Raw genomic sequence first — 11,485 nt, forward strand, 5'->3', positions numbered from 1 at the left:
ATACCCTTCATGAACTTAGCAGAGCTCGGCATCTGTTCTAGAGCTTCAGCAAAAGGTATGTTGATAGGCGGCTTCTTGAAAACTTCCAAAAATTTGGAAAATTGCTTGTTCAACTTATGCTTTTGAAGTCTTTTAGGATATGATGGAGGTGGGTAGACCTGTTTATCCCCTATATTACCCTCAAGAGGATTGCTTTCAACAACTTTCTTCTTTGGTTCCACCTCGGCATCCTTCTACACCACTTTTTCATCTACAATCTCATTTTCTGGATTTGGAAAAGGTGCAGATGCACCTGCGTTCTGGATAAAAATTTCAGACTCTTCATCTTGATGAATTTGGGGGCTTGCGACCTTTCCAGACCTCAGGGTGATGGCGTTCACCTGTTCGTTAACTTCCCTCTTGCCTGGATTGGCTTCTATATCACTAGGAAGCGTTCCTGATGGCCGATTCAATAAGGCGTTAGCAATTTGCCCTATTTGGTTCTCCAGAGTCTTGATAGAAACAGTCTGGTTTTGGCATATAAGAGCCTCGTTTTTGAACATAAGACGAAACTCCTCGAATTCAGATTTTTCATTCGAAGATAGACCTACACCTCCATGAGTTTGTTGTTGAAGTTGGAGTTGTTGTCTTGGTGTATATTGCGGTTGTTGAAAACTAGGAGGGTTGAATTGCTTTGCTGCATACTGTTGTAAGGTTGTTGCATCGCACTCTGATTTTTGCTCTAGCTGAAGTTAGGATGATTCCAGCTGTCAGGATGATAAGTGGCTGGAGCTGGTTGCTGCGATCTCTGAAAGTTGCTCACAAACTGAGCTGATTCACTTGATATAGCGCATTGCTCCGTCGCATGCGAACCTGCACACAACTCATAAACATTGGTTATCTGATTAACACTGTAGTTAGCCAGATAATCGATCTTCATAGACAACACCTTTAGTTTAGCAGTGATAGTCATAGCTGTATCCACTTGCAGAACTCCTGCTACCTTGCCCTGTGGCAATCTCTGGGTTGGATACTAATATTCATTAGTAGCCATCAGTTCAATTAGACCATAAGCTTCCTCATAGCTCTTTGTCCATAATGTTCCACCTGATGCTGCATCAAGCATAGATCTAGACTGTGCTCCCAAACCATTGTAAAAATAATTGATGATCATTCAATCAGGCATGCCATGATGAGGACACTTCCTAAGCATCTCCTTGTAGCGCTCCCAAGCTTCACATAGAGGTTCTCCCGATTGTTGCGCAAATTGACTAAGAGCATTCCTAAGTGCAGTTGTCTTCGCCATAGGGAAGAATTTAGTAAGAAAATTCTGAGCAAGATCCTCACAAGTAGTGATAGAACAGTTGGTAGAGAGTGTAACCAGCTCTTAGCCTTGTCCCACAGAGAGAATGGAAATAGTCTCAGTTTCACAGCATCTTCAGAAATATTATTGAACTTGAAGGTGTCACAGATCTTGATGAAATCCCTAATGTGCATATTGGGACCTTTCATTGGAGAACCCCCAAACTGGACTGAATTGTGTACCATCTGAATTGTCCTAGCCTTGATTTTAAAAGTATTAGCCGTGATGGTTGGTCTGACAATGCTAGAATAAATGTCAATGATTTTCGGTTGAGAATAATCCATCAAAGCTTTCGGATTTGCTACTAGTTCTCTCATTGCAATGATAACTAGAGTACCTGAAACACACGACTAAACTAAACCTTGTAAGTAAGAGAGTCCGAGTCAGTGAACTTTAATGACCACTGATATCATGCACATAAACTAAAAATTAACACCGAGTCCCCGACAGAGCCGCCAAAAAACTTGTTAGGGCGAAAACACGAGCTAAAATTACACGCAAGTATACGCGTTCATAAATCGTATAAGATATAAATCAGATTCGTACCCACCGAGACTCTTTTTAGTTAACTTAAGATTATGCACCTATGCAACAATGGTATGGCTATCGCTTAATGCTAAGACAATAACAAGTTCAGATGTTTATAACTCAGATTAAACTAACATGCAATTAACTAAGAATAAAAGTGATTGAATTAACTATATGAGATAGACATGGGCTTTTAACTTCACTAAATACTTCATTCAAAGTCATTGTTCTTAACCTTAGCATGCAATGGTGATGATAACTAATCAGATAACACGAAACTTGTAAACGCCAACTTTCGTCGTACGAATACCTTACTACCAGACATCCATAAAAGAGATAGAAGCTGAATAGACACCAATTATGTTGAGACCCTATATGTCTATAGAATTTGACAACATAAAGGTTTAATGAACAAGTTATCTATTGTGATTACATAGGGCAAGTAAGATGGTTAAAATTACCTACGAATCATGCATTATAAATACATGAACATATGCTAACATGATAAGTTCTAAATCTCTATATTCACTGTCGCTTCAATAGAGATTAACACGCTATCTTATATGTTAGCTACGCATATATGACGAATAAGCACAACCAATACTAGGATACCAATAAATCACCACACGCCAAGATATTGAAACAAAATAAATATTGAAATCCATAAATAAATCTGTTAGAACCCCACGATAATGATTAGTTCATAATCGAACTCATCGTCACCATGAGTTCCAATGAAAACATGATAATAAATAATATAAGAGTACTAGGGTTCAAAGATAAATCGAAAACAAGCATCCGAAGTACAACTATAATGAAGAATACAAAAGTCTTCATCTCCTTAGCCGTCTTGTGCTCTTCTAGGTCTTCGTATTACTCTCCTTTCACTCCTTGTTGTTAAAAACGTCTTTTTATCACTATATATTAGCCCCTAGTGGACCTGGACCCTAAAAAATCATCAAATTCTACTAAAATCAGGATTCTGGGGCAAAAAGGGCGGGGCGGCCGCGCTAAAATCAGCGCGGGCGTGCTGTTTTTTTGGCAGAAAGTCGGCGCGGGCGCGCTGGTTTTTGGGGCGGCCGCCCAGGGTTTTTGGATTTTTCTGCTGATTCTTCTTTTAGCCGTATCTTGAATTCTGCTCATCAGAATTAGGCGATTCAACTGCCCACGCGAATCTAATGAGATTCTATTCAACTTGAGAATGGCCTAGGCTTCCAATTCTCAACTCTTTTCAGTATATTTCCTTGAAAATCTGCTTTCTTCATTTAACTAATGCTTCAAATGCAAAAAACACAAAAACATATAAAAAATACCAACAACTTAAGTCCAAAACACCAACTTAGGCTTGTAATGAAGTGTTCCAAGTAGATATAAAATCCACTTATCAGCTACCACAATGAGAACAAGGATTTTATGGCTTGTATAATACTGATCTACCACTAATATTAGATTCAAGAATTTTAGAGACTTTCTTTTCGGGCTTCCTGCAATCAATCGCAATATGATTAGTATTACCACAATTAAAACAAGCTTTCCTTGGTTCATTAGGAATGTACTTAAGTTGTTTGCCTTGTTTATTCATCGTTTTCCATTTCTACCTCTCTTAGACCTAAGTTAGGGAGTCTTAGACGTTATCTCACATATCTTCCACTACGCGATAGATTGCTTTAAGCAACCCCCAAGTTGTGTTCCTATAGAACCAAAAAAATGTTTCTAAAGGCCCAAAATGGGCTAAGGCAACATTAAAGTTATGTTGACTCATAGCTAGTTAGTATAGATATTTATAGCAATATAGCAGCCACTCTATTGCAACATACCATTCTTTATTACTATAGATCTCAATAACATCTTTTGGACTCTGTAGTAACAGATATACTGTGTTGTAAAAGATCATAAAATTTATTAAACATATTGTGAAATTGGTGGGGGCTGCCTGTGGGGCCCACATAAATAATTTTAAAAAATTCGTATTCAAAAGTTTATTTTGGTTATTTTCTTTTTATTTTCACAAATATATTAACAAATAGAACAATATTTAAATTCTAAAATATAAATAAAAATATTCCAAGAATAATTAGACTAACTCAATCTAAATTAATAAATATAAACTCATGAATTATTACAAAGTGATGAATCAAGTTCTGTAAAAACTGTATTTTATTACAAAGAGAGGCAAAGTTGTATGCAGTGATAAAATTCACCGAATCTCTCTTTGTAACCACTCTGATATTACTCTGAAATTACTACTTTGATATTGCAGGCCCTGAGTATGCAACTAAATATAAAACCCTTATCTACCTTGCTGGTTCTGCTTTCACTGAAGTGATTGTTGATATTGCTCTTTGCCCCTTTGAAGTTGTGAAGGTCTGTGTTCAGACATCCTGGTTTTGCTAGAGGTTTGGGTGATGGGCTTCCCAAGTTTGTCAAGTCACCAGTTAAGAAAGTGGTAAATTCACCTGAACAACAGCTACATCACAAATTTAACATTATTGGATAAGTATTCTGATAACCCATCAATTCATACTAATCAGAAAACGCTACTAAAATAGATATTACACTTCTAACACTCCTCTCACTTGCACGTGTGAACCAAATTAGTGTCCTGTAAAAAAGACTTACTGGATGACAGCTAGTCATACCTGCAACCGAGTCTTGATAGTATCCAGTGGAGTTGTAATACAGGATGTTGTAGCACCAACAATAATTCCTAAATTATCACACAAGCATGATAGAACTTTGGTTTCAAATATCTAAACAACCGTCATAAGTAAACCTCAACAAATATACAAAACTTTATATATTTTGCACAATTACATAGCAATTATCACACATCACTAAAAAGGTGTAAAACAAGAAGTTACTTGGCTACCTAGTATGTAGCTGAATCTCCAATCTGATTTTAAGAACTTAGGAATTTGGTGTATGCCTGAGAGGATAATAATTGTGATAAATATGTCACCTATAAATTCAGTAAATGTAATTTCTCCAAAGTGGCAATCCGATAAGGCAGTTTTCCTTGTCTCCAATATACAGGAAGGTTGTGCCGCATCAGCCATGGCTTGGGAAGAACGAAAACATATTGAATTATTCCTGTCTTTTGAATTCAAAAGATAATTATGCATTCCCAAAATGGCCAAACTATTATTTTAATCTGAGCATTTACTAACAGTAGATTTTGAAGGTTAACTTATTTCTGAGAGACTCAACCTGATCATAACTAGAGCATAAATGATAACTTCATAAACTCAACAATTAATTTTTTTCATCCAGCCCTAGTCAAGCATACGAGCTATTACAGAGTAGTGTACCATGTTTACTCATATCTTTTTTTTTTAAACTTGCTCTGATATTATAAGCATCCTTCATAAAATTTAATATGCAATAACGTAATAAACACACCTTAGTAAGTGTTGCTATTCCACTCGACCTCTGCATAAAATTTAGCACAACTCATTCAGCAACAACAATATTGTGATCTCTTCCTGCATATGTTTACAGTCCAGTGATGTAAAGAACACCAAAAATTGAACCACCTAAACAAACTCTTGTTGTATTGTGTTAAAATATAGTTTTGGAACATACCCTATACTTCGTTAAATATTATCTATGTAAGTGCAATTCCAGGAACAACGCCATTAGGAGAAGTATAACATATGACTTAGTAGCTAAGTTGACCCCCTTTTTAATAGAGTTTTCACATCTAACAAGTAAAGTAAAATGACTGCAACATAATAAGATGTTATGATTTTATAAATCACTAATAATATAAATTAAACTAAAGATCATAGAAATTTATTAAGAATATCTACACCTTAATAGTACTTAATATCAGCAGTTATAGCAGCACAACACAATCACTTGATTAAGAATATCTACACAACCACTGAGCACCATTTTCAGAGACTTGTCCTTCTCTGCCTCCCTGACATCTCAAAGCAAAAAACAGTTAAAAAAAGATGTTAGGTCCAAAAGATACATACAGAGGGGGTGAATGATTTTCGTTTTCTAAAATTAATTGCAGCGAAATATCAAAACTAAAACAAAATAAACACACAAAGATATTCTGGGTAAATATTCTTTTTATTAAAAATGATAAATACCCGGAGGTTTGCTTACAACTCCAAATACAAATATTCGGAGCAACTAATATAAAAAGAACCAATACAATATTCTATCAATCTAGGGTTCTTTTTATTACTCTAAAAATCCATAGCTCCTTTACCAAATGATAATCAATACACACAAAGAGGCTACAAATATTGAGTGTTACAATATGTAAGACTTGGATGTGGTGTAAATCAAATTGGGCAGCACTTATCTCCTTAATTTCAATAAATGAAATCGAAAAATTCTCCGAGAGTTAATTTCTGCAGAGCTTTATTTGTTGAATGTGCTGAAAAGATATTTACCAATTTGCTGAAAATTTGGTTATATAGAATGTAGATTATGGAGGAGAGATAGGAGGAACACATGGCTGATTTGAGTCAATACATTTTGAATATTACAGCTTGCAAATCTTAACTTGCGACCTGTAAATACAATTTCATTTCTTTTTGTTTTGTACAACCTGCGACCTTGAACAACTCTGTAACCTACGACTTAGAAGTTTATTCTAACCTACGACCTTCCATTTCATTTTTATTTGACATCTAACTACGACCAAATGCACATAATTTCCTTTTGTGTTTTGAACAAAATAGAAGCACATGCATTTGATTTCTTTTTTCAGGAAAAACAAAGCGAGCAAGCAAACAAGAAGACCGGGAAAGGTTTGTGTGATCCATGCGCCAAAGCAGAACTGGGATGTAAGTAATTAGGCGCCATGCGCGCGTCTTCTTGCATCACAGATTCAAACAAACACCTGCCAAATTCAGTTGTTTTATTTCTTTTGTGTTTGATAGAGTTTTCAGGCGGGTCCCACGTGTGACGGCCTCAATCCCGGGGTCAGGAGTTGATGTCACCAACAACAATAATACTAAATATAATATAATCCAAATCATTAATTATACATAACCATGACCCCTTTACCAAGATCTTTGCCAGGTTTAAGTATGATTCAGGTTACAAATAACACAAACCCACTTACAACAATCATCGTGACGCAACTAACTTAACACAACAACTCAACAGACCACCCTTGGTCCAACACAACCATCTCAGAGTAGTCTGACATGAAGGGAACTGGAACTCTGCCCTGACTACCACGGAAGAATCTCCTAGGCATCTACAATATATATAGGAAACATTCTACAAGGGTGAGCACTCAATTGCTCAGCAGTACCACTATATGAATAATAAATAAAACAATTTATGATAAAACAATGATATGAACATAGATTATAGCTCGCTTGCAAAACATGTAAAACATTCATAAACTGGATATTCCAAAACTAGCATGCTTTCAACAAAACAAACTTAGTAGTGTGATGTGTACAAATGCCAGAGTTTAATTCTAGCATGCCATTTTCATTTCCAAATCCACTGTATAAACCACTTGTTCCATTACGAGAACCGCAAAGTCAAATCCGATACTTATGGATATGTGAAGACAGCTGATCAGGCTATCAACACTGGACGGCTCTAACTGCCATCCCATTTACCTGTTTCGGAACTCAGAGACTAGCTAGGTCGCTGACCTGCTGGACTAATCGGTTATATAATGCGCGCAACTGAATTAGCCTCTTACGCCACCTCAATAGGCCTACTATGGCCCCAATGTATTCCATATCTGATCGTTTTATCCAGTTTTCAAAACACTTGTACCTATCTCATTTTCAAACCCTTCATTTTACCTGCACACATATAAAATCCAGTTCGCAAATCATTTCATTCGAGATAGGTACCTTTCGAAGTTACTTTTCCCCAAAACAATTTGCAAACTGTGATTTATTACTACAGGGGATACGTAACTTAAAACGTTTCTGTTCCATTACAAGAAAAAAAATTTAGCTATTCATACGTACTGAACCATAAAAGAATGGTCAGGGGTACTTGCCTTGCAGAGTTTTACAACTAATACTGATCGACCTTGGACTAACTTGGACACTCGGCTTTATCGTCTTACTATCAGACTATCCTGGATCCGACTTTAACGTTCAGGTCCTTCGCTTGGAACCTCGCTACGCTTGTCGACTGAACACTAGGTTATCTTAGCTCGATATCAATTCTTAAGTCCTTCGACTAGAACCTACAGAGCCGAAATACCCTACGTTAGACGTCTAGGTATGCTTGACATATCCTCAATAACACATCTACCCATTCGATATCCAATCCCGACTCGTAATTACACATATTGATACGATACATATAACAATCAGGGTTCACATACTTAAAACTCGGCTCGATATTCATTTTCGGAAATCACATATACTTGTCGTTGTAGGAAACAGGGTTGTTAGTTATAACTTATAATATATATTCTTACAATACGCAGATACGCTTCGTAAAAACAAGGTTATTAACCATTTATTACAATATGCAGATAGGCACATACAACATTTATTTATAGGTATATAACTATACACACTCGACGAATATCCCCCGATAATTTACAGGGTATGCTCCCAAAATTTGGGCGGTTTTGGGCGGCGTCTCCTTTGTTTATCGGACTACCCGTCGAGCAATAATCGACGTCAAATCAATCACACAACAATGCCCAACCAATCAATTCAGTCCAAACCAACCACGCAATCCACATTTCATAATTTCCCAACCGCCGATTTGAATAAACTAATTATTATTATTTACATCTTATATTTTTATTCATATTTTTATATTTATTTATTTTAAAATACTAGGACTCGGAACCGAGTCATCACAGTCCACCGTCGACTCACCGAGGCTCATCGTCGACGGCGGTAAAACTCGCGGGTACCCGTTATTTCAGGTTTCCGACGTGGATTTCGCCGATTTAATTAATACTATTTTTCGTACAGAATATATTTTACTTCACGAATATTAATCATAACCTCCTGTGAAATAATAAAATTAAATCAGAAATGACTAATCCAAAACCACAGCCAACCGAACAAAACAATCAAAACCAGAGCAGACAACGCGCACACGCGCTGCAAAAAGGGGCAGGGCCACCTCGCCGGAATTATTCCAGCGGCAACCGGAGGAAAATAAAGCCATAGGCGGCGTTGCCGCCTCCACCTCCATGCACACAACACATCACACACATGCACACAATACACGACACACACACACACATAACCACACACACATATATCACATATATATATAATCTGAAACAGGGCAGAAGTCGGAGGCATCGCCGAAAAAACACCGGCTAAACTCACCGGAGAAGTGAGAAACAGCGGCGATCGAAATAGCCAAGAAAAAGAGAGAACGAAATAGAGGAGGAGAGAGCACTGGAGATATAGAGAGAGAGATTTCGAGAAGAAGCTCGAAAGATACCCAAGCACAGGAGCAAAAAGGAAGGGGTTTTGGTTTAATTCTTCAATTAACAGCTGCTGCACAGGGGAAATAACACGTGTCCCATCTGGTTTATAAGATTGACACGTAGGGTTAAGATAAATACGAATGTTATAGGTCTGTTCTGTCTCAAAATTCAAAATTAACGAACCAAGGTGAAATTAAAATAATTTCAGAAAATTGCAAAATTAGCCTTAAAATGTTAGAAATATCTCGGAGTAATTGAAAACGTAATTTTCGTAATTTTAGAACAATTTCTGAAATGCCACTTATACCCGCTTTTATCAATAAAACGAAACAACGCGCGGGTGAAATTAATCCCAAAAATTCCCAAAGTAATTTTAAAATTCCCGGAATATTCCCAACTTGAATAAATATGAGTTTCATAATTTTTCAAGAATTCGGGAATTAAATACAGATTTTACAAATAAATGAAATCAGAAAATCATATAGGGTTAAATAATTGATGAAATATTGATTTCTAAATTTTATAAAATCCCAAAAATAAATATTGAAATTATAAAGTCCTAAAAACAATTTTAGAGACAATATACATATTTGCACAAATAAACATATATTAAATCCACTTTTAAAAGTGAAACAATTCAATACAAGTCCATAATTAATTACACGAACCACCCTGGACACCATAATTCACACACATAGATAAAAGTAAAACAACACATAGCTGACAGAAGCTATACACATATATTATTCATTTAATAATTCCATAATTACACTTTAATTAAATATAAAAGTATACGAGTCGTTACACCACGTGAAAATCAAAATGAAGCTGCCAGACTTGTTTCTTTTGTTTTATAATTAAACAACCCCGCCATTTTGCTTTCCTTTGTACAAAGAAATCAGTTCGTAGTTTCTTTTGTTTACTATATCAACAAATTCGAGCACCTTCTAGTTCTGTTTTCTTTCTTTGCAAACTAAATCCTTTTGATTTCTTTCTTTTATGTGCGAAATAAGAATGCATGCATGTGTTCAGGATTTGGCTGGCAGGATTTAAACAAATAAATAAATATTTGATTTTTAACAAATAAATAAACAAATGAATAAATTAGTTTTCATTTATTTATTTAAATTAAAAATCAATTATTAATTTATTTATTTAAAATAAATTGGTGATTTAATGAATAAATAAATAAATGAATTGATTTCCATTTATTCATTTAATAAAAGATCAGCTATTGATTAGATAAATTGTAATATCCGGGATATATCGTGTAATTATTTTTGCTAATAAATAATTATTATATGTATTCAGTATCTATTCTGTGAATTATTTATTAAGTGTTAAATGTGCTTCGATGTTTAAAAATAATATTAATTGAATATTTTAATTTTTATATGTCCAAAATAAAATATAGATAATTTTCATATCTTCCTATTTATTTTTATAATGATTTATGATTTTATAAGAAATATATGGATTTTATAAAATCTTTTTCCGAGTATTTAAAAACTATTTTATACAATCGGGAACCAACCGACGTCATCCGTTTTTACGTTTTTATAACCTGAAACTCTTCCGAGAACTCCTTCCTAACCTAATTGCAATATTCCGAGCATTTTCCATGTTTCGACTTTTTCGATCCGGCGTACGGTTTGTCCTGCGCGGGTTCCGACGCAACATTTTCGATACATTATTCGTTTCGGTAAATCAATAAAACTCGTATTTTCGGTAAACGGGATCTTTTTATTAAACTATCACAATTATCACCTCGTAATACGTGTAACCAGGCGCTGATACCAAGACTGCAGTACAAATTGTACTGATTTGGATATTTATCCAGAAAACCTGTACCGTTTGGATCAGTTTTTACAAATAAATGTACCATTTTATATCAGGAATGATCCAACGGGATACTAATTTTTCGTAATTATAAATAGCCTTTACCGTATTTTATTTCGTACCAGAAATCATTTGCAAACAGTATTTACAGAGTTTTTACAGAGAAAATACTATAATTATAAACTATTCTTCGTAATCAAACACAAATTCGGAGGCGTTACCGATATCGGATTAAGGCGTGCATATACTCGAATCGAAGCCTGAAAAATTTCCTATCTGATTCAGCCATCAATTTTAACCCAGAATCAAAGGTTATTTTCCTATAAACTGTTTTATATTCGAATTATTAAGAATTAAAAGTGTGAATTTTT

At 35.2% G+C, this 11,485-nt stretch overlaps 1 long non-coding RNA gene and 1 other non-coding gene across 3 annotated transcripts; one reads left to right on the forward strand and one right to left on the reverse strand.

Annotated features, from left to right (window-relative positions):
• Window positions 1-1,163: 1,163 nt before the first annotated feature.
• On the forward strand, window positions 1,164-1,270 carry LOC141699466 (small nucleolar RNA R71). Its single transcript, XR_012565929.1, has one exon. It is a non-coding gene; the product is annotated as a small nucleolar RNA R71 (small nucleolar RNA).
• A 2,779-nt stretch (window positions 1,271-4,049) lies between these two features.
• Window positions 4,050-5,489, reverse strand: LOC141698517 (uncharacterized). 2 transcript variants are annotated; one of them, XR_012565144.1, is made up of 4 exons: window positions 5,270-5,489; window positions 4,740-4,964; window positions 4,510-4,577; window positions 4,050-4,337 (listed from the first exon to the last, which is right to left on the reverse strand). It is a non-coding gene; the product is annotated as an uncharacterized LOC141698517 (long non-coding RNA). The 2 variants fall into 2 exon arrangements; XR_012565143.1 differs by having other exon boundaries at window positions 4,740-5,489.
• Window positions 5,490-11,485: the final 5,996 nt, after the last annotated feature.

This window comes from Apium graveolens, chromosome 11 (genome assembly GCF_009905375.1).
Source record: "Apium graveolens cultivar Ventura chromosome 11, ASM990537v1, whole genome shotgun sequence".
NCBI classification, from domain to species: Eukaryota; Viridiplantae; Streptophyta; class Magnoliopsida; order Apiales; family Apiaceae; genus Apium; species Apium graveolens.